This window comes from Lissotriton vulgaris, chromosome 1_1, assembly GCF_964263255.1.
Source record: "Lissotriton vulgaris chromosome 1_1, aLisVul1.2, whole genome shotgun sequence".
NCBI lineage: Eukaryota > Metazoa > Chordata > Amphibia > Caudata > Salamandridae > Lissotriton > Lissotriton vulgaris.
The window spans coordinates 228,109,865-228,134,097 of NC_141685.1; the positions used below are offsets into that span (position 1 = coordinate 228,109,865).

At 42.2% G+C, this 24,233-nt stretch overlaps 2 non-coding genes across 2 annotated transcripts; both read left to right on the plus strand.

The window, feature by feature from the left end:
• Positions 1-3,512: 3,512 nt before the first annotated feature.
• On the plus strand, positions 3,513-3,584 carry TRNAQ-CUG (transfer RNA glutamine (anticodon CUG)). The gene has a single exon. It is a non-coding gene; the product is annotated as a tRNA-Gln (tRNA).
• A 799-nt stretch (positions 3,585-4,383) lies between these two features.
• TRNAR-CCU (transfer RNA arginine (anticodon CCU)) lies at positions 4,384-4,456 on the plus strand. Its single transcript has one exon. It is a non-coding gene; the product is annotated as a tRNA-Arg (tRNA).
• Positions 4,457-24,233: the final 19,777 nt, after the last annotated feature.

Genomic DNA, 24,233 nt, shown 5'->3' on the forward strand with positions numbered 1-24,233 from the left:
TAGACATGCGCGTCCCCAACTTAGCAATCAAAAGAGAACGTCACCTGACGCCGACCATCGACGACATCATCGGGGAGCTCTCAGGGTCCAAGTGGTTCTCCAAGATGGACCTAAGGTCAGGATACCATCAGATTCCTCTTCACCCAGACTCACGCCCAATCACGACCTTCTCCACCCACGCTGTCCTCTGGAGATACACCAGGCTCAACTTCGGCATATCAAGTGCACCCGAAGTATTTCAAAACATCATCCACAATGTCCTGCAGGGCCTCGATCGGGTGCTCAATGTGAGCGATGATATTTTGGTCCTCGCCCCGACCTTAGATGAACACATCCGACGCCTCCAAGCGGTGTTCACTCAGCTGCAAGAGAGAGGACTGACCCTCCACAAGGACAAATGTGAATTCCTACGCAAAGATATCAGTTTGTTTGGCTACAAGTTCTCCGATCAAGGAGTGGGTCCAGACCCGGAGAAGGTCAAAGACATCCACAACGCGCCAGCCCCCACGTCTGTGACAGCCGTCCGCAGTTTCCTGGGCATGGTGACATACTGCGTGCGCTTCATCAAGGATCTGTCGGACTTGACAGGCCCCCTTTGTGACCTCACAAAATCAACAACTGCCTGGACATGGGGCCCAGAACAACAGGAGTCATTTGTAAAGACCAAAGCGGCTCTGTCAGCGGACACAACCCTAGCCTATTTCAACCCGCGACACGAATCACAACTGGTAGTCGATGCCAGCCCGACAGGCCTCGGAGCTGTTCTGTCTCAACAGCAAGCGTGTGGAGAGTGGGCCCCAGTTGCATATGCCAGCCGCACCCTGACGCCTACCGAACAACAGTTTTCGCAGATTGAAAGAGAAGCCATCGCCATTTTATGGGGATGCCGCCATTTCCACATCTACCTCTATGGACATCCTTTCTCAGTGATCACCGATCATAAACCCCTCATCCCACTTTTCCAAGGCTTGTCTTCTCGCCCACCCCCCAGGAATCGAAAAGTGGGTGCTGCAGTTGCAGGAGTTCCAGTTTACAGCGGAATATCGACCCGGCACCCGGAATCCGGCGGACTACTTATCGAGGCACGTCCGCCCGGTCACAGATGCAGAAGCAGCCGAGGCAGCAGCCACGGAAGAGTACGTCCGGCTAATCGTTGAACGGTCAAGACCACGGCCGATGTCCCTGGAGGAAGTGGCGAGAGCCACCAAGGACGACGACTGCCTCCAGATTGCGATCCGAGCCGTAGAATCTGGTGACTGGAAGGCGCTCCAAAGCCCAGCGTCATTTCGCACCCCGGAAGCCCAGGCTATTCTAAGAGCCCTACACCAAGTCAGACACGAGCTGTCCATTTCAGCTGAAGGGTGCCTCCTGAGGGGTCCTCGCCTAGTATTGCCCAACAGCCTCGCCCAGCAGGCCGATTTGTTGGCGCACAGTTCACACCAAGGGATCGTGAAATCCAAGAACAGGTTCCGAAGCAAGCTGTGGTTCCCGGGACTCGACAAGGCCGTCGAAGAGGTAGTCCAGAGATGCCCAGTGTGCCTAGCGACAAGCCTACCCAACCCCCCAACACCCGTACTCACCGAAGAGGGGCCAACCTCCCCGTGGATGCGAGCCAGCGCGGATTTCGGCAGCCTCCCCGGTGGCAAATACATGCTCGTTGTGGTGGATGATTTCTCTCGCTATCCTGAGGTGGAGATAGTGGCGTCCACGGCGGCGTCCGAAGTGATTCCGAAGTTCGAAACAATCATTGCCACCCATGGACTCATGGAAGAAGTCCGCACGGATAATGGGCCCCCGTTTAACGGCAGTGAGTTCACCGAATACCTGCAGAACCATGGTATCAAGCACAAGCGAATAACACCACGGTGGCCCCAAGCCAACGGGGAAGTCGAGAGACTGATGAGAACTTTAAACAAAACAATCCAAATCGCTATGGCCCATGGCCACAGTCTAGAACTGGCCCTGTATCAGTTTCTCCGTGAATATCGTCTGACTCCACATTGCACCACCGGGGTCTCTCCAAGCCGGCTCTCCTTCAATCGAGCCATCACAGACACCATCCCATACCATCCCATGTGGGAGCTATTCCCCACTCCCCGGAACCGGTCCATGGAACAGCGCGCCAAGAACAACCAAGAAGCGTCCCAGAGACGGAGGGCAGCAGACAGCCCCATTCAAGTTGGAGACAGAGTCCTAGTTAAGGACCACCACCCCGGAGGAAAATTCCGTCTCCCGTTTGAACTTGACCCCTGGAGGGTGACTGAGGTAAAAGGGACAATGATAACTGCCATCAGGAATGGAGAAGTGGTAACAAGAAACGTGTCCCTTTTCAAGAAAGTACCCGAGCGAAGTGATGATCCTGAACTAGACGACTGGCGCCCGACCCCCCTGCACAGACCGTCAGAACCAACTGGTGCAGAGGCCCTGACAAGTCAGTCAGACACCGCCACCACGAGTGATCGTGAGCCCGCAGGACCAGCAGAGAGCCCCAGCGTCAGCGACACCAGAGACTCCGGAGAGCCATCACAGACCTCCGTGGAGGGGAGAAGCCAAGGAAGGTACAGTCTACGTCCGTGTCCTAGACCATCCCAGAGATACCAGGACGTTGTGGCACAGTGCTGGCGCTGAGCGGAACCGGATGGTGACCCCGCCAAGAAGAAAGTAAGACTGTTCTATTTGTATAATCTGTATGTTTTCAGTCACACTGAGGTTCCAGAGACTCCACCAGCGAGATGTTTAACAGAGACTACCAGAGACATGTTTTATGTTTGTTAGCATCATAACCAGAGACTATGCAAGCGAAATGTGTGCTATCTTGTTCCAGGTTTTTCTTGTTCTATTTCCAGGTAAAGGAGGAATGTAGTGTTGCTGGCAGTGGGGTGTACCACTGCAGCACACGCCCCCTCCCACTCCTGTGAGCAGTTGCCCCCTCCAGCGTGGGAGGGCTTTGGTTCAGCCCGGCGTGAGCGCAGGGGACGTGCTAAGCGTTAATAAAAATCCCCGGAAGACTGGGCGTGGTCAGTTACGTGCTAGCCACCATCAGCACATGTGTGTCGTCTAGCCTGCTTAATTATAGGCCCCAGCCAGGACACTACAAGGACCTGCACTATTTTTTTTAACCATTTAAAGCACTGTACCCCATGATGGCATATTTTCTTTAGCTTCCAAATCAGTTTGTTGATGGTTATTTTGTAGCCACGTTTGAAAAAATTCAAGGAGGTTTGTGAACTATTAAAGCCATTTTAGCCTCAGTGATGTAACGACCGACCGCTATCGAGAGCTGCCTCCCTCGGGGTTGGAAGGGAAAGTATTTCTTTCATTGATGAGGGTCACGACCCTGAAACTACTATATTATTTTTGAAGCGAGCAGTGACTGGCAGCCTCCAGAGCACAAGAGAGCCGGTTTCAAGTGACTAAATCAGAAACAGAAACGACCTCTCACACAACGTCCCAACACCGCCCCACCCCCTTTTCAGCGGTAAAACCTCCGCGTGGGGGCGGAGCTTCCAGCCGGTTCCATGGTGTAATGGTTAGCACTCTGGACTCTGAATCCAGCGATCCGAGTTCAAATCTCGGTGGGACCTGAAATTTTATTTGTTTATCAAATAATAACTTGCAATGTATCCGACTTCAGTGTTGAAAATAATGAGTAAATTGGTCTTGAAAAAGAAATGTTTATTTTTGTAAAGGCACCCCATACGGCGCTTTCACTTTAATGGCGGCCCCGCCCATTAACTTGAAAGCGCAGTATGAAGCGGTTTAAAAAAAAAAACCATTTGCAATGCAATATCTCAGACTCGCGTAAATGCGAGTCCTGTTGCATTGCAAATGCTTCTGTTTATTGTTTTACTCTTCAGTCTCATGTACTGCAGCGTAGTAGATTAGTTAACCGATTGCATAAATTCTACTCACTCAAACTTTAATCATCACAGTAGTGGGTGTTTTTAAGGCTTGGCTTTAATAACAATTAAAGAAAAGACCGTGAACATATTTCTGTAAGATTAGATTTAATTTATTTAGCCGTCCTGACTCCACGCTGCACAGGTTACAATGGCGCCACTGGCCGATGGAGAGAAGGGAGTTTTCTTCGTCTAAAACGGGGATGGAAAGTCGAGCCTCATCAGTGGGTGAAAGAAATATGCTTTGCGGTTGTTTATCTAATTTTGCTGGGCTCTTCACCCTTTTAAACTCATTAGAGCTAAAACGTGATGGACTAACCGGTTCATGTAAACGCCGCCATTTCGAACTTTAAGCACCACGGCAGGGGTGTTTTTGAAGATTGTATATACTTGTTCTATACCTTATTATGAACATCGAGAGAGTTGTCGCATGTCGTTCATTGAGTACAGTATTGTAGCTCAACAGTCATTATCGCTTAAAGCAGCCCCAGTGGCCTAATGGATAAGGCACTGGCCTCCTAAGCCAGGGATTGTGGGTTCGAGTCCCATCTGGGGTGGATAAAGATGACTATTTTTGCAGTTTATCCACTTTAGTCTGGATCTTCACTCTTAACAATATTCGGACTGTAAAAGGTGGGTGTGGGGGAAGTCAAACGTACATCTAATGGCCGAATTTCACAATAAGATACCAGAAAACGCTTGTCCAATCCCGGCTTTTCCACTTGACCAAATAGTCTGATTCCAAGCAATTGTTTTATTTCACTTTCCCTCCTTTATCTTCATGATCACATATAAAATTACCATGACATACATGAGTTCCAGATGTGCACTGTACGAAACCAACTCCAGTGGATGATTTTATTAACTATAATGTTGTCCATGCCTACTAGGCACTTAGGCCCCAAAAGGGCGCTTATAACAAATGACTTGCCTCTTAGTTTACTATTGTGATTGTTGTCAGTGTGGGTGGAAGATGTTAGAAAAATATCACTTAAAAAAAAAAAACTGCTCTATGCACTGAAGTAATCTGATGTATGAAGGTGAAATGGTTCTTTCTGTTAATACACTTTTAGAATTTTGAAGCGAGTTTATCATATTTTCATACGTTTGATGAAATAGGTCTTTAAAAATGAAAGTGTTTCTAAAGCTAAGTGGTGCAGGAAATTTAGTCACTTCCTTTCTATAACTTCAATTAACCTGGAAACAAACGCTTGACCATTTAGTTAACAACTTTATAATGTAAGGTCTGATTCGAGTTAACAGTACCCCAGTGCTGCTGTTGAGGAGGGGGCCACATCTAAAGGCCAGGAGGGCCACATGTGGCTCCTAAGCCGTACTTCAGTATCACTGAATAACCGTTCCTTTATAAGGTCATGGAACTCGGTGGTGACTTGCAGTACCCTTTTAATGTACAACAGATGGCATTTTATTTCTTATTATACATTTGTATGCCATCACCCTTCACACACAGCATTTAAATCCTTAGGGGTTTATTTATGAGCCCTTGCGTGACTTATGCGCCACCAGTGCGTCACTTTTTGTGACGCACCAGGAGCGTAAAAAATGCGCCATGTTGTGTCATATTTACAAAGTGACGCATTTAGGTAGATGAGTCACATTGTCAACCCCCGCGCCACATTTTACATGTGCCAGGTATAAGGTATGCAGGGTGGGGGTTCCGACGCAAGTAAGCCTCGTAAAAGTGACGTAGTGAAATCTATGAGATTTCACTGCTCCACTTCTAGGATGCAAATGCGTCAATATCTTCCGCCTGCCTCACAGCAGGCGTAAGACTGATGCAGGCACATTTGAAATGGGACTGTGAAATGGCCCATTGATGGAGTTGCGTCACTTTTGTGACATACTCCAGCAATGCGTCATTTTTGCGCCTACAGATACATCAGAAATACTGAGGTATCTGTAACTCCTTGCAAAATGATGCGTCATACTGTAAATATGACCCATCCAGCATGTCGCAAGGACGGCGCAATGAAATGGGACGCATCGCTGTTTTCACGCAGTGATGAGTCACCTTTCATAAATGAGGCCCTTAGTGTCTTGCTGTTTCATATGAAATACTATGGTTGCAGGCATGAAGAATGAAAGCAAAATATGTGGTGTTAAATTATATATTCCCACAGGGAGGGGGTGGGGGAGTTCACATGGAAAACACCTTAGCTGCTTTTGTTACAGGGGGCCGATATGGCAGCTATGCTGCAAAGGAAACAAAAGGGGTCGCTGTACTGTTCCTATGGGAATTGGGGAAAGTGTCTAGCTGGCATGACCGTGGATGTTGGAGTAACATCCTGGGGCATCCATTTTGTTGGATATAATGGCCTCACACACCCCGAAGGATGTCATGCTTCATCATCGGCGGTTGCTCCTCGTCGGGGAGGCGGTGCAATCCCCGACGGGCTCACCTCAAAGAGGGGCTCTTTGGCGGAGATCTTTTTCCAACTGCCTTATGGTGAGGTGGGGGTGTGTGGACCGGGCTAGGTGTGGTGGTGTGTGGGGTATTAAAATGTAGCAAGGGGTACCGGAATTCAATTTATTCAGGGGGTCCCCTGGCTGCAGTTAAAAAGAGGGGTTAGGCTCACTATGAGTCAACAAGTTAGGTCAGGTGACCCTAGATGAGGCTAAAGGTGATGAAGGTCGACATGTTTCACGCTATGGGTATAGTCACCCGCGATTCATCAGGACCATGTAAAAGTGCAGTGTCAAAACATGCTAGTGTCATGTGTGTCTTATGTTTACCTCTGTGGGTACTCCTATGCCTAAAGGTTGAGGACTACATGCCACATGAGGGGTCGGCGGGATTAGACATCAGGGAGAGCCCAAGGTTAACGCTCGTACCTCCTGTGTCCGCGCTGATAGACCTACCCTTCACTACTCGAGCTCGGCGGTGAAGCATGTCGACCTTCATCACCTTTAGCCTCATCTAGGGTCACCTGACCTAACTTTACCGATTCGGTAAATAACGAATCGGTATTTACCGATTCGGTATTTACCGAATCATCATTTACTAATTCGGTATTTACCGAATCGGTAAATGAGATGTAGGAAGCACTGTAAACAGTGCTTCTGGGCCTTAAGGGTTCGTTATTTACCACCAACTATTAGTTGGTGATAAATAACGAATTCCTATGTAAATGTAAATACGTGCATTTACACCTGTACCATGTGACAGACATACATGCCCTTAGGGCTTGTATGTGTGCCACATGTGCACACAAGCACTAATCAGGGGTGCAGCAGGGTGTCAAAGTGACACCCTGCCACCCTTGACTTTTTTCCAATTTTACTGAATCGGCCCATAGGAATGAATGGCAATTGCAGAATCGGTAAATACCTATTCGGTCTTAACGATTTGGTAATGTTTACAGAATATTTACTTACATAGGATTTACCGATTCTAAAATACCGAATCGGTAAAATTCGGTATTTTAGAATCGGTAAAACTTATTTACCTACATAAAGCCCATTGAATGCAATTACTGATGTTTTCTTATTTTAGAATTTGCAATTTCACCACCTTATTTTGCAGATACTGATTTGTTTGTGATGTTTGGACTGAGCTGTTCTGTGTTCCTGTATCTTCATGTCTCCCCATCTTTACACCCATCATTGTCTTGTTGACCTCATTTTTTTTAAATGGTTCTATATTCTCTCCTACATTGTGCGTAGGCATATTTTTAGAGTTAGATACCTTCTTCATATCCGCAAATCTATTTTTTGAACACTTATCCCTTTTTAAGAAGGACTGTCCTATGGCTGGTTGTCTTCTGTTTTCACTCCACCCTCTCCTGGTTCCATTATTCTCAATCTCACTTTCTGACTTTATTGACTACAGCCTTTGGGCCTCTGCCATCTCCTCGTCAATTATTGTGGGGGAGGTTCCCAGGATCCCCAGCGTTATTCTTTGTTTTTCTCACCTGTCTTTCCCCTTCTTTCCCACCTCTCCATCTCCAGTAGTTTTTCCCTTAGCTTTATTTGTATATTGCTTAAATCGTTTATAAATTGTTCAAACTTTTAGAGTTTATATCCGAATGAGTACAAGTGTTTACACCTATACTGCAAAAATGTTCGTATTTATGATCTTATCTTCTAAGTAACCTGCGCCTGGTTTCACAGAATAATAAAGAACCACATCTGCTAGAAAAATATATTGCTTCAATAAAGAAACAACAGGTGGGTCATGTTCTGTGTTCACCTGATAATAGCAAAGCGAAACCAAAAGAGTTGCTCCATGCCAAAATATGCCTGCTGCTACCGAAGGGGGTGTTAGGGACGCAAATGAACAAAGAAGGTCTCAGTAACAAACTACCCCATTGATGGATGGGGCAGAAAAATAGATCTTATGTTTTGAGAAGAACACTGTGGGACTCAACTTAGCTATCGGCGACGTCAAATGTCTGCCTAGCAGCCGCATCAGAGAGCAGACTGACACATTTTTTTCTCAAGCCTTATTCCTCGCAGTCACGATGATCAATACTGAGCAAGACGGGCTGCATTCACCTCGTTTGGAAACCAGATATGGAACACCCAGAGAGAGATATTCCCTGAATGCCCAGACTTAGTAGGATTGATGGCAGAAAACATGAAGGCTGGGGAGACCATGACTGGCTTCCTAGATAGAAGGAATGATGGGGACAAGAGACAGGACAGCCCAAGAGAGACACAGGTCTCCAGGTTGCATTCTTCTACAACATCATCAAAAAGGGGCTGCCAGCTGAAATACAGACTGGAATAGACAGCGTAGTAGGACTGGACACCAAATCTTGGCGGGAATTACAGGCCCACATATTATAATACTACTGGAAAAGATAAGAGAAGGACAGGGAAAAGCAGGAATAGGCTCAGAAAAAGACCGCCAAATTGCTCTAACAAAAGTTGAAAAATACCGCCCTCGAGGGGGCACGTTAGAAGGAACTGTGCAGATGGCACAAGTTTTTAAGGGAGCTCTGACCCAGTATCCCAGGGGATATCCACCCATTCCTAGCAGCTAAGGTCAGGTAAGCGGGCTACCGCTCGGCCTCTTCAAACATATCATGAACAGAAATGAATAGAACCAGGACAGCCCCCACAGGATATGGATCTCCAACGCCAATCCCAGAGCAACAAAAATGCATCATACAGTTAGCCTTAAGGACATCAGGCTACAGCCACCCTGCTGTAGCAGGAGCTGGATGGATTGCTGATCACATGCCAACCGCGGCAGGCAGGAAACCCTGCTCAACAAGCACTGGGGCCAGGGCGGAGAGGGGTAACTGTCTGAGGAGGTAACCCCTTTATGCAATCACCCATTCAAAATGCACAGTAAGTCCAAACTCCCAACATGACCTAGCAACCCCACTCTGCTGCTTGTCCCTGATGGGCGGTGGGGTTGGCTAGCCAGACCCCGGTGGAGGGCAGTCTGACAAAGGAGCAGGGTATAAAATCGGAGCACAGGTCCAGCAGTCCATGTCCAGCCTTGAGCGAGCTATGTAAGTCTCACCAACCCCAGGGCTTCTAGCCAGAACCAAATTCCTCATGCACCACAACCTGCACTCCTACACAACACTTGGTATCAGCACATGACTGCTGTCGGCACTCAAACCACGAACAGGTCATGGTGCATATGTTCACTCATACCCCATTCCGTAGGCGCAGCTAGGCTTTACTTATCCCATGAGATAGCCCCTGGGAAAGCAAAATGTCTTATCCACCTGTACAGTGTAGGATTAGCGACAAGAATCAACCCAATGGATTAGAATTTCGTAAAACAATAGGAAATATCATCCAGTATGAAACCAACTTCATGGCACAATACCTGTTTACCGAACCTAGCGACATTCAAATGGAACTAGCCAGGATGAGAAGGAAAAACACTATAGGGGAGGTCACTGTTAGGCCCCAGGACTGTGTAGAAAAGAGGTTCTTGGAGGTAGCAAGACCACCATACCAGTACACAAATATTTCCACTTCTGCCTCCATCTGTGGGCCCAAGATGGTCCTTAACATATTTCGGACCAACTTTTTTTTGACAGGTGGACCCGGGATAATCCAGTGCAGGGCCTCCCACCTCGACCACACTAGTGTAAATTAGTATTATGAAAGGGGTCAAATGTCAGCATAGACACCCCATGCCACAAATTCTGGGATGCCAAGATCAATAGGTAGAGATGGTTGGAGGGAAAAGGGCAACCCCTAATTGTACGGAAACTTACACTGTATATTCTTTGTTTTCAGAGGCAAAGGAAGATACCGCTTGCCTCTAATTAGCACTATGAAGTAATACTGCATATAATACACCTGCAATGAGGCACCTCCACGTTGATGGATATGCATTGGCAGTGCAGCAAGTTCACCTACAACCAGCTTGTCCTTGGATAGGGGGGTTTCTAGTCCCTGATCACGATAAACACCCCAACACTGGTTATCCCTGGTGAAGATCTGTCTAAGTTGTCCCAATATCCGTTACAGAACAAAACAACTCTGTTGCATCAGGCTTGAAGATGAACTGCTGATTAATTTGGAAGGATATTCTGGAAGAATTTGGAATGTTTTCTGAAATTTAAGTAAATGCAGGGGGGTTGATAACCTTCTTCACCTTGCAAATGAAGGCAAACTCCTGATGGTTGCAAATAACCAGGTAGGAAATGCTGAAAATGATCAATGACACTGAGCTCAGCCTAAACGCTATCAAAGAAGAACTGAGAGCCATCTGCCTCATGGTGATGAAACATCGCTATGTGTTGGACTGACAATGACCGCGATGGAGGATGGGGTGTGTGCCAAGATTTGTGCTTCCTGTTGTACTTTTATTCCTGGAAATTATATCTCACTCTTGCTATCCAAGCACTGCATTATTTACAAGATGACATGAAGAAGGAGGGAGGTCACCCTGAGCAGGACTGGTTCCATAGTATTTTCTATAGGATTCCCTTATGGTTGTCCAAACTATTCACGTCATTACTTCCATATCTCATTATTGTACTCCTGTTGTGTGGTCTCCTACAAGTGGGGGATTCCTGCTGTAAAAACACAGCCCTTAAATAAGGTAGTATGCAAATAACTAGAAAAAGAATAGCAGGCACTACAGCAACACACACTGTATGGAATAATGTGACTGTCATGACATATGAGGAAAATTATGTAGATGAAAAGTCAACTATAGGGGGAAGGCTAATATCACTGAATACGATGTCAATGTACACCATGAAATGTACTGGCTCAATAGCGGCAATACCAGTAAATGCAATGTTAATGTAGGCCATAAACTAAATATGCATAGCAATTTCAAAAATGTAAAAGCAATGTTGATGTACCCTATGACATCTGCATGCATAATAATGCAAATTTTGGTCAATAGGATATCAATGACGCAATGTTTTATGCACACGCAGCATCAAGCTCATATCATTGCTGTTGAATTCAACCAAGATGACCTCCCCATCTACCCCGAGACAGAGATATGTGGTTAGACAGGCCCTGCAACCCAAACCCAATCCTATCGTGTGATATATTACAGGTGGGGTAATATTCAGCCTGAAGACAAAAGTGCAACCAGAGAAAACCCTGATCGATCCCACAAATAGGCAGCTACACCACAAATAGATCAAAGAAAATGTGCCCTAATAAAACACTTTTGGCCAAAAGCTCATGTTCCCAAAATTCCACAAAACTAGGTGCCGGCAAAGACCTCTGTATATTGAAACTGTGTTCAGATGTTACTGTATCGATGCTCTCCCTGCCACTGCATTTATTTAAGCCAAAGTTTTCCTGTTTTGGCAAACACTGCTTGTCTTTTAATTTTTTCAATGTAAGTTCATACCCGAGCAACACCTCAGCAATTACCTTAGATGTGGAAAAGTCTTTTTACCGTGTTCATTGTGATTCTATGTTTTGAGCTCTGCAGGGGCATGATTTAGGTTCTCAAATTCTAAAATATACCAGTTTGCTTTAATCCTCTCCCACCCCTCCATTTTTATCAATGGTCAGCAATCTTCATATTTTCCCCTACACAGAGATACTCGACAAGGATGTCATTTATCTCCATTATTGAACATTTCATCTCTAGAATCTTTCCTAGAAAAAATATGCAGATTCCCTGCATTCTTAAGTTATAAACATAAGGACACTGCGGTTAAATTTAAAGCATATGCAGATGATATTTATTTTATTCACGTCTGACCCAAAACACAATCCCTGAATTCCTATATCTATTGTCATAATATTCTGTTGTTTCGTGGTATAAATGTAAAATTGAAAAATCAAAGGTATTTTCCCTAAATTGCTATGGTCTTAAAAATATGTTTCAAAACACATAAAATGCTTAGGTATAAGATATTCTAACTCAATTTGAGACACAATTTCGATTAACATGGAAACATACAGTAACTAGTCACAATATCGAGAAAAAAAATCTTGACTTGACAGAATATCGAGATTTTCATATAGAACGGACAGAATATCGAATTGCATTTTGCACAGGTCGGGCCTAGAGATTAATGCCCTTAAGACCAAGTACATGATTTTTAACCCTCCAACCACCACACGCCCAAATCCCTTTGTAGGCACCAGCAGATTGGAGAGGGTTCGCACCTTCAAATTTCTGGGGGGTAACTATAAACGAGTCGATGACCTGGGGTCCCCATCAAGTGAAAGCCCAACTTAAACTGGCCCAGTTGGCAGGGGGAATCTTTAAGCTTGCAAACAAATCAACCATTAAACCCATCTGCCCACCCCTAGAGATATACAAACTGCAGGCAAGGGGGGCAGTAACATATGGCGGCGAACTCTGGGGCCATTCATGCAGATCAGAGATCCTCTCCGCAGAAAACACATTTTTGAGACAGCTGCTGACTCTGCCCTCTAGTACACCTCTGCTACCCCTGAGACTAGATCTGGGTATTAGGGCTATAGATGAGGAGTTGGGTCTAAAGCCAATAACATTTTGGCGAAGGCTTTGGACCACACTCAAGCTCCTAAACTACAGGCAGGAATTACTAGAAATCCTAAGCCTACCCAAGGTGGGGAGAATCCCATGGTTAAACTATATAAAACAAACATGTGGGTCCCTAGGCTTACCGTCAATGTGGTCTGATCCCGAGTCTGCTTGTAAAGCAGTGTCACAAAAGCATTCGGCAAATGTATATTATGACAACAAACTTTCAATCTCCATGCGCTCTTCACAAACCGGCACCTTAACTGAGTCTTTCCTTAAAGTGAAAGATTTTTACTCTTTTGAATATATTTTAAACAACATTTTTCCTATTTCAATCAGGAAGTTGTATCTACAATGGAGGTACGGCACCCTCCCAATTAGAGCTCTAACTAGCAAATGGTGCCTGCACTCCCCAAAAAATTGTCCTGGTTGCACATCAGAATTTGAGAATGACTTGAACATACTGTTTTTTTGCCCAGTGTATAAGAATCTCAGAGGGCACTGGCTTATACCGCTCTGTAAAAACCTGGGGCTAAACCAGTGCATGCAAGCCTATAGGATTTTTAAAACGGATCAATCTACTTTGACTGTATTTGCTGTATCAAAGTACTTGGAAGCAATGTGGCATAAGCGCAGGTAATTATTGTAAAGTAATTAAATTGTATATATATGTGGTATCATTGATTTTTATGTGTGTACTGCAATTGCTATACTCACTTGGTTTTATATTTTTTTAACTGTGTTACACTTTCTTGCTAATATACTGTAAGAATAACCTACTGCTTCTGTACTTTGTAATTTGTATTTCTATTGTTGTGAACATCTTTTATGGCTTTGACTGGCCGAAATAAAGATCCAATGATATATCAAAAATATAGTGGTGCAGAATATCGAAATGCAGGTAAGAAATATCAAGTTCCACAATATCGAAGTTAGAAATGTCGATTTTTTTGTGTGTTTTAAGTGTTGTGTTAAAAGTATGTATTATTTTTGTAATGTATGTTAGAATTTTGTAAAAGTAATGAATTTTTTTGTAATTTAATTCTTAGTGGGGGGTGCGTGACTTGGTGCACGAAAGATATGGCAGCAGGCGAGTGAGGCTCCACGGTCCGCCTTGAAGACGCATCTCTGAACGAAGCTTCTTTTCCATGTCGGGACATGACTGCACGTCGTAAACTGCCAGGAACACTTTGGGACGCCTGTGTTTATTTTCAGTGCGTGTCTGAGCACCTTAATCTGACGCAGTAAATTATCGCGGCCCTGCTCAGATATCGGCCGCCATCTTGTCCTGTTTTGCGCGAATATGATTCTCCTCATTTACTCAGCACCTCTCTTCAGTATTTTCACTGGAATAGTGGCGGCCATTTCAGGAACCGTGTTCTTCTCTTCAAGCACACCTTTCTGAACCAGTTACATTTTTCTTCTTTAATTGGGCTACACTTTTCTCACTGTATGTCACAGATTGGTTGGCTCCTTTTTTCAATTTGCTGCTTAAATATTGTTCAACGCTATATTTTGTTATTTCATCCTTAATTCGGCTTTGCTGAGATAGCTTTTTTTTCTCAACCAAATTGTCTTGTACTCACAGGCTTACTCAGAGGATTTGCATTGAGTTTCTTATCATAGCCCTCCTCCTTTTGCACGATCTGCGCTTTGCGCTGTACGTTGCCCCTCCTCTCAAGACAGTTGGTGCTTTCTGAGTTATATGGGCAGGTTAAAATCACAGTCTCCTTCGTTGACCAAACCACAGCGCATTTTTGTTAAAAATTCCAAGATTTTTTCTGATTTTCCCAAACTCGAAGAATCTTTTACATTGCCTTTGCAAGGCTCAGGTACAATAATGGATCCTTCCCAAGTTGCTTCTGGGAAACCTAACACTAAACGTCTCAAAAAGGAGCCTCCCTCGCCTTCTAAGTCATCATCACCGCTTTCTATGGAGCTATTGCTTGAAGAAATTAGGGCCCTTCGGCCTTTTATGGTAGAGACTAACACTAAACTACAAGTCTTAACAGATAACTGGTCGCATCTTGAGGCACGGGTCTCTTCAGTTGAGCAAAATCTTACTTCCTTCAAAGAGACTTGTGTCCATGTATCTAATCTTCGTTCTCAAGTCACTGTGCTTCAACAACAGGTCAAGGATTTAGAAAATCGCAACAGGCGGAACAAATTACGTATTTACGGATTGGCAGAAAGACTTGAGGGGTCTGACTCTCTTACTTTCTTCAAATAATTTCTTCTGCAGTTACTTCATATGCCAGAAGGCACGCGCTTAACATCCAGCGAGCACACCGGCTTGGTTGTCTGCCATCTCAGGCATCATAGTCACAAAGGCCAAGAGGAGTCATTTTGTAATTCTTAGAATACACTGACCTGCTCAAGGTACTGACAGCAGTTAAATCCTCTCCAAAGATCACATGGTAAGGATAATCTTTGTTCTTTGCTCAATCGCCGCAAAGCCTTTCTCAATATGAGGGCTGATCTTCGCCTGTTGGGAGCCAGATATGGTGTCTTTAATCCTTGTTTATTTAAAGTTACTTACAATAACAAGACAACCACATATAAATATCCAATCCGTTTGCAAAGTTTCATTAATTCATGCAAAATCCCCATCATGGACACATCTGAATCTTCTTCTTCGTTCCATGTTTGAATTTTGCATACCATTTATTGCTTACTATACTGTTTGAATTTTTATTCTTCTTATTACTATTGTCTGAGAACTGAGCATTGCAGTTGATCTCACTTTTAATATGCTTTGCTCACAGTTTTGATCTCATGTCATCGTTAATTGTCGGTCCTGGTTAGTATTATCATTGTTCTCTCCATTTGTTCTTGTTTAATTTCCTAACATGTTATCACTTTTTGCTGTCTTCCTCGTCTCCGTTCAGCTGGCCTCGGTTATGTCGTCTATCCTATGTGGTTCCACCCTTCCTCCGTTTCCCCATGTCTCCCTTCTCATGTAAGTATGTTTTTCTCCTGTACCTCTATTTCTCCTTCGCCCTTATTCCCCTTTTTCCTATTTTTTTTCAACTTCTCTTCTTTTGTCCTTTCTAGGTGTCATTGTCACTTTTTTCTTTGTAATATTTTTTTCTCACTTATTGTTAAAATGTATTGTCTATCTCAAACTTTCATTGTTCATCATACGTTACTTTCTTGTGCTTCTTCTTGTACTCTACCTTTTTTGGACACATTTTGGTATGTTTTTGATATCTCCTACTTCTAAATTATCATGTTGTTAATGTTAGTTTCCTGGAACGTTAGAGAACTCTACTCCCCTATAAAAAGACAAAGAGTACTAACTCATTTGACAAAGTTAAATGCTGATATTGTATTCCTGCAAGAGTCTCCTCTTACAGAAGATGTAATTAAAATTAAAAAGAGGTTGGGTGGGAGAATTATTTTACTCCAGTGGAGATGGTAAACGTAATGGAGTCATGATGTTGTGTCATAGATCCCTTAATTTAAATTAATCTCACAAGACTCTGATACAGATGGCTGTTGGCTTAATGTTAAATTGATGCTTAAGGATGTTCCAGTCTCTTTTTTCATTGTTTATGCCCCAACAGGCGGTGACGCCTCCTTTTGGCGTTCAGTGGCTAAGCAGATCACTCTTCACATAAAAGACAATTTTATTTTGGCGGGAGATTGTAATCAGGTTTTTGATCCTTTTATAGATCGGAACTCTAAAGTGTAATTTTTCCCTAACAAAACACATAAATCATTAATTCACACAGTCACACAACATAAACTTTTGGATGTCTGGAGATTATGTAATCCCACTACGAGGGAGTATACCTTCTATTCCCCAGTGCATCATTCTCAATCACGCCTTGACTATTTTTTTATATCGCACAACATTTCCCAAGCACTTACACACGCAGAGATAGGCCCTATTTTATTATTTGATCACGCTCCTGTTCTGATTGTTTTTTTTTAGGACCTGTTCTGATTGATGTGGAAATTTTACCCAACGCCAACACTCCCAGAAGATGGCGTCTTAATAATACCCTGCTTTTGGACCCAGAATTTTCTTCTTCATTCAGAACCTTTTTTAACTAATACTTTCGCCTAAATTGTACTGATTCTCTACCTTTTTCAACTATTTGGGATGCTTTTAAAGCTTCCACAAGTATTTTATCATCTCCTATGTGTCAAAGAAGCGTACTATTGCTCGCAATCGTACTCGCTCTTTGATCCAAGATATTAAGAGACTGGAGCATTCTTTTTACACTTTCAACTCCAAAGATGTTCTTAATACTCTTATCAAATCAAAGTTACAGTATAATAAGGAATCAACTGATAGTGCTTTGTTATATTTATTTAAATCTAGCGCAAAATGTTATGGTGGTAGAAGTAAGGCAGGAAAATTATTAGCAAAATATTTAAAAACAAAACACAACAAAGTGAATATTGATGCTATTTTTGATGATGATTGTATCTTAAAGTTTAAGGATTCGGAAATTTTAGATGAGTTTTCTTTATTTTATAAAAGACCATATTCATCCGAAACAAATTCCACAGACCATTCACTCTCACAGTTCTTTTCACTCATACAACAACCCCAACAGTCTACTGTTGATCTATCATTACTGGAAACTCCGATAATGCAACGAGAACTTTTGATTGCACTGCAACATTTGAAACAAGATAAGGCACCTGGGCCAGATGGATTTACTGTTGAGTTTTTTCTTAATTTCTCCAATTTATTAATGCCCAAACTACACCTTTTAATTGAGTCTTTTCAATCCTTGGGAAAATCTGGCTGTACCTTTTCAGATGCCCACATATGTCTGTTTCCTAAAGAAGGCAAAGATCCGAAGTACTGTAAGAATTTTAGACCCATTTCACATGTTAATATTGATTATAAGATTTTTTCCAAATCTCTAGCCCTCCGTTTAGACTCCTATGTCCCCCGGTTATTAGGCAAGGAACAGTCTGGCTTCGTGAAAGGTCGTGTTATACAAGACAACACCAGACTTTTTTTCAATATTTTATCCAAGGCTATGCATTTGAACTATCCCCTTTCAGCTACAGCACTAGATGCTGAAAAAGCATTTAATAGAGTAGAATGGCGTTATTTATTTTATACCCTCAAATGGTTTAGATTTGGCACTAATTTCATTTCTTTAAACTCCCCTTTAATCCACGTGCTGCTGTCTGTGCTAATGGGTTAATGTCCTCCTCTTTTGACCTCGGTAGAGGGGTGCATCAAGGATGCCCTCTATCCTCCTTTCTTTTTAATTTAGCCCTCGAACCCTTCCTTTTAAGAATTCATCAAAATGTACACATACATGGTTTTCAGACTCCTACAACTAATGTCAAACTTGCGGCGTATGCTGACAATATTTTGCTTTTTATTTCAAACCCCACTGAGTCGATCCCAGCCTTCTTAGACGAAGTTGGTTCTTTTTTATTAATGTCAGACTATAAATTAAATAATGATAAATGTGAAATATTACCCTTGACTAAATATACCTTTAAAGCTGACTTTATTTCCACTAGTTTTACGTGGAAGTCGTCCTCTATTAACTATCTTGGCTCGAGAAGCAGACATTTCTCAAATTCTGAACAAAGAAGAGCTGCACTGGATCCTGAGAACGGACAGTATACGAAAAGGGCTGAACAGGGTTGAGGATTGGACATCTTTGTTATGAAACATCCCTTACAAAAGGATCTTCCTCTGAGGCCAAGTCATTCTGAGTAATTGATTAATTGTTCCACAATGTATAAGTTGGTTTAATGTTTTTTGTTGTATATAGACGTGTGTCACCAACTTTAATCCTTCACTGAGCACTTTTCCCCACTGTTCGCGGGTCCATATCCCAACTCTAAGATGGCCGCTCCTCTATCTCCCATCCAAGTCCCTTCTTTATTGCTAGCACTTAAGTACCATGCCCCTCCCACCGCCAGAACCCCATCCGTCCTGCCATCGAGCAAGACGTTTCTAAGTAAGTAATTCACGGCGCTGGAACCCTTTTCCGATGCTCCCACGCGCTTGGACCCAGATCCCTGAAGCTCACGATACCCTCTCTCTTTCCCCAGAACCTCTCATGCCGGAGCTTTGTACCGCCGTACTAGCGACCCAGGAACCACCGATATCAAGTAAGTCCTGGTCAGGTCGTATATTAACTGTTTAACCCCTCCTAAACCCAGCTTATTATCCCCTTCATTTCCTTCTCTCTCCCCATAGTCATTTGAATCCTTCATCATACCGGGCCCCCGGGTATGGCCATTTAATGTGAGTATTTATATCCTAATAATCACGGGTATAGCCTACCACCAAATACGATAAGTGCACCTAACGCCCCTATCTCTCCCGCTCCCAGAGATCCATTGCAATGTCCAAACGGGCGGACTAAACCTACCACCGGCAATACGTACAATTTCCTTGCAGGTATACCATTTACACCTTCCCCCTCCAAGTTTCCATGCACTTAGTTCACTGCGCCAAATAGCATTCACTGCGCCGTGCAATCCTTTTATAATAACCAACTACCACGGTTCTGAGCACGTGTAGTATTTAGAATCATTTCTTCACTGCGCCGCAAAATCCCTTTTTAATGTGTGCAACTACCACGGTTCTGAGCATGTGTAGTATTTAGAATCATTTCTTCACTGCGCCACAAAATCCATTTTAAGTGTGTGATTATCAAGGCTCTGAACACAGGAAGTCCTTAGTGAAATTCTTCGGTTGACAAGCATGTAATCGGAATCACGTAGGATAATTGGAAATAGTTTTCACTCAGCCGGTAATTACCACCAAGTCACCTCTAATTTCCACAGTAGCACAACTAAGTATGTCAGTCTCTTTGTTTTTTTTTAAAACAAAATATGAAATGTAGTCATGCCTAGTATTTTCAAATTCTAATGGAACCTCTTTGTTTATGTTTTTCTTCCTACCTTTTTCCCTCCTTTCACTGCCATTATGTAATATATGATAGAGGCTATGTTACTATAGAAATATTCTCAAGACAAACATGATTTAATGTTTTTTGTCCTGATGATGATGCATGTATTCTTAATTTGCATCGAAACGTCGTCAACCTTACAGCACCATATGTTTTTTATAAAGTCACAAAATGCCTTTAACAATGGTTTGCTAAAATAGAATCCAAGTCTGTAAAACTGAATACTAGTACAGACCGCCTTGTGCGCTTTTACATAATTTGCTTTCACTTGTTTTGTCTTGTCTTCTGTGGGTCACAGGTTGTGCCCACTTTTGTATAAATGTTTACTATATGAACCAGTAAAAAATATCTAATTAATAAATTCCTGTCCGGCTGGACAGAGGTCATATATACTATCTAGTATATGTCTATCATTTGCATGATCCTAACTTACTAGGGTCCTCTGTCTTGTATATTAAATTTTGCACCGACATAAAAGAGATGGTCACGATGTGCTTGAATAATTGCATCCATAAGCTCACAGAGCTCACTAATAAATGCCATCGTCTTTATTTATCCTGGTGGGGCCAACTAGATGATGCTTTCCCCATAGTTTTAAATACCATATCTAACATCCCAGTTTCCATACCTACTAAATTATTTAAATCTATTAACTCAGTGTTATTCTCCTTTTTATGGAACAAGAAAAGACCGCGCATATCTCTCTCAAGGTTATCACGTCTTAAAGCTGAAAGTTGAGTTAACTTTCCGAACTTTATTACTTATCAGAAAGGTTTTCTTTTATGACAAGCTTCATACTGGTTGCTTGACTCTGTGGAGGATTATCCTCTTTGGACATCTGTAGAGCTTTTGTTCCTCTCTCCTTTTTCATTTCCAGAGTACCTTTCTTTTTCCCGCAAACCCCAAACACTTTCTAACTTCAGTCATAAAGCTTACCTCAAAATTATTAGGCCCCATATTTCCTTCATTTTTTGACACTCCTGAATCCTTTATGGATTCACCAATTCGGCATAATAAAATGTTATTAATACCCTGGAAACAATGTGGTATAATCTGGATCCCTCAGTTGTACTCAAATAAAGAATTTCTTATGTTTTCCTCGCTCAAACAGTCATACGCTCTACCCACCGCCTTCATTTCTAAATATCAAATTCTTCGTAAAGTTGTCCTTGATGTATACGCACCGTTATTAAATAACACTGTTCTCATTCCCACTACTCATATACATAAAGACCTCTCTCCGTTCTATTACACACTCAACCCAAGGCTACTAAATTATACCTTTTTCTACACTCTGTCAGCACATTACGACAGAAAGCAAGTACTGAAGAGGTGTGGGAAAAAGATTTCAATACAGAATGGTCTTTTATTTTATGGACTAAAATACGTAAATCTTCCAGATTAGCAAGTTTAACGCAAACATTGTTTTAAGTGTATATTAGACTCTTGTTGTCTCCACAACTTTTACATAAAAGATTTCCTAACACTCCGGATATATGCTGGACTTGTACCTCTCCGAATGCAGATCTTTTTCATTTGCTGTTCTCATGTCCACCAGTACATCATTTTTGGAAACAGGTTTGGCTTCAATTTAACTTAATTTTTGGCACACATTTCCCATTTTCTACAACACACTTCTTTTTACGCAGCCTTTCTTCAGTATGGGATAATAATGCAACTAATTTTAAAATAATTGATATATTAATAGATGTAGCTTTCCAACAAATAACTAGAAATTGGAAGGACTTTACGAAACTTTCTTTCAAGGCCTGGTGGTATGATGTGAGCCAAAACCACAGACTGGATACTTTTTCCAATCTACCTTCTCCCACTGCTCTCAAAAGACTTCAGTTATAGTTACCAGTTACGACATTTTTCGACACTTGTGCCAAAAAGCAACCCTCATTGCAGCCCTCCACAAGAAGTACTCAAACACCCATAGTTTCTCTAACTTCCTTCTCTTTTGTAATTATTTTATTATACTTTTCTTTTTCACCTAATATGGATTAATTTTGTTTCTTGTTTTTATTCAAGTTTTATGATGGAATACAATTGTCTTGCAATGTTTGTTGCCCACTATTTGTTGCTTAATTGCATTTATTGCACAATGACACATCTATATTCTTAAATAAAACTCTTTTTGAAAGCTAATTCTGTAGTGGGTTGTGGGTTTATAGGGGAATAGGGTGGGAAATAATTTAATTATAATATACATTTTTAGCATTATTTAGAATTAATTAATTATATGTTGAAAAGTTTTTGCGTAATTTCATTCTGTATCGTGTTGTGGGTTTATAGGGGAATAGGGTGGGAAGTCATTTAATTGACATTAATTAATGTATTATTTTATTACTTGACAAAGTAATATTTAATAATTCATATTGTTAATTAAGTTAATTAATTTATTAGTAAATAATTAGTAATTTATTAATAACAAGAATAAATAATTAGGCATTATGTTAATTGTGTAATTTTATTTTTATTAATGATTAGTTAATTAGATATTTATTATTAACAATTAATTAGTAAATATGTTAATTAATTATAATGTTAATTGTATTTAGTTAATTAATTGTTAATTAGTTAGGTTAATTTATTAATATGTTACAATATTGTGGGTGATGTTTATAAGGGAAATTGGTGGGAGGTAAATACATTTTTACAAAATAAATAATTCTTAATCAATGCTAATTATATTGCAGGAGTGGGTATATTAAACAATTTCCCTACGCTATCCAACTCTTTCCTTACTGTTGGACTCACTGGAGTGGAAATATTCATTTTTACCCTCCTGCTATCCAACGCTTTCCCTAATGTTGAACTCACTGGAGTGGGAATGGTAATTTTTACCCTCCCGCTATCCAACGCTTTCCCTACTGTTGCACTCACTGGAGTGAGAATAGTTATTTTTACACGCCCGCTATCCAACGCTTTCACTACTGTTGCACTCACTGGAGTGGAAATAGTAATTTTTACCCTCCTGCTATCCAACGCTTCCCCTACTGTTGCACTCACTTGAGTGGAAATAGTCATTTTTACTTACCCGCAATCCAACGCTTTCCCTACTGTTGCACTCACTGGAGTGGGAATAGTAATTTTTACCTTTCTGCTATCCAAGGCTTTCCCTACTGTTGCACCCACCGGAGTCGGAATAGTAATTTTTACCCTTCCTCTATCCAACACTTTCCGTATTGTTGCACTCACTGGAGTGGGAATTGTAATTTTTACCTACTCGCTATCCAACGCTTTCCCTACTGTTGCACTCACTGGAGTAGGAATAGTAATTTTTACCCTCCCGCTATCCAACACTTTCCCTACTGTTGCACTCAATGGAGTGGGAATAGTATATTTTACCCTGCGGCTATCCTATGCTAAAAATATTGAATATTTTTTAATAATATTAAGTTAATATATGTATGTATTAAAAAATAAAAATGCACATTTATTTTTTCAACTTACATTACTTATTTATTCATTGTATGGTTATTTAAGTATTTTAAGTATGTTTTAGTTAATTATATTTATTATTTCATTAATTTTACATTACTTTTAAGACATTTAAAAAATTAGATTTTTTAACAAACTATATTTTGGAATCAATATTTTTATACTTACCTGTTTGTAGATAGGAATTCGATATTCTGGTAGTCGATATTTTGTCACCGATATTTTTGTAGGTCGATATTTAGCTCCTCGATATTCTGTCAGTGATTTGAAACATACTTAGGGCCCCATTAAGATGGCGGGCGGACTTTGTCCGCCCGCCATCCCAACGTAAACGTAAAACGTAAAACGTAAAACTGAACCGCCCGCCATAAGGGTGGCGGTCCCTTGGGGCCTTCAGGATGCGCCCACCACACTGGTGGGTGCATCCCGCATTTTTAACATTGTGGTGGGCGGTGCTGAAAGTACCGCCCGCCGCAATGCTAAAAATGCACATTGCGTACTTCAATGCACAACATGACAGGCACCGTGCGGTGCCTGCAATGTTGTACAGAGAAGTGCAGGGGGGTACCATAGGTACCCCCATGTGCACCCCCACCCCCTGGAGCCCCTGGGGGCCCGCAACGGGTCCCTACAAGACATTCCCGCATGCCTTTCATGGAAAAGCATGTTCCCGCCCACACCCTAATGTGGCTGGCGGTGTCTAACAGACACCGCCACCATATGAAACCCTTTTCTGCCCGGTCAACTTGTTGACCAGGCGGAAAAGCGGCAGACGGTCTTTCTGTCTGCCGCGGTCCGCCCTGCCATAGTAATATGGCGGGGGAAATGGGTGGCGGGCGGGGGCAGATGTCAGGCAGATCGCCACCGCCCGCATTGCGGTGGCAATCCGCCTGACATCCTAATGGGGCCCTTAGTTTGACTGAAAATGGTTGCCTTTATTTTTATCTTGGTAGGATAGGCTCTACACCATGCTGTGATGCTGTGAATTATCAACTTTCATCTCTCTATGCTGCCAGTAAAACTTCCTAAAAAGTGTTTCACATCAATCAATAG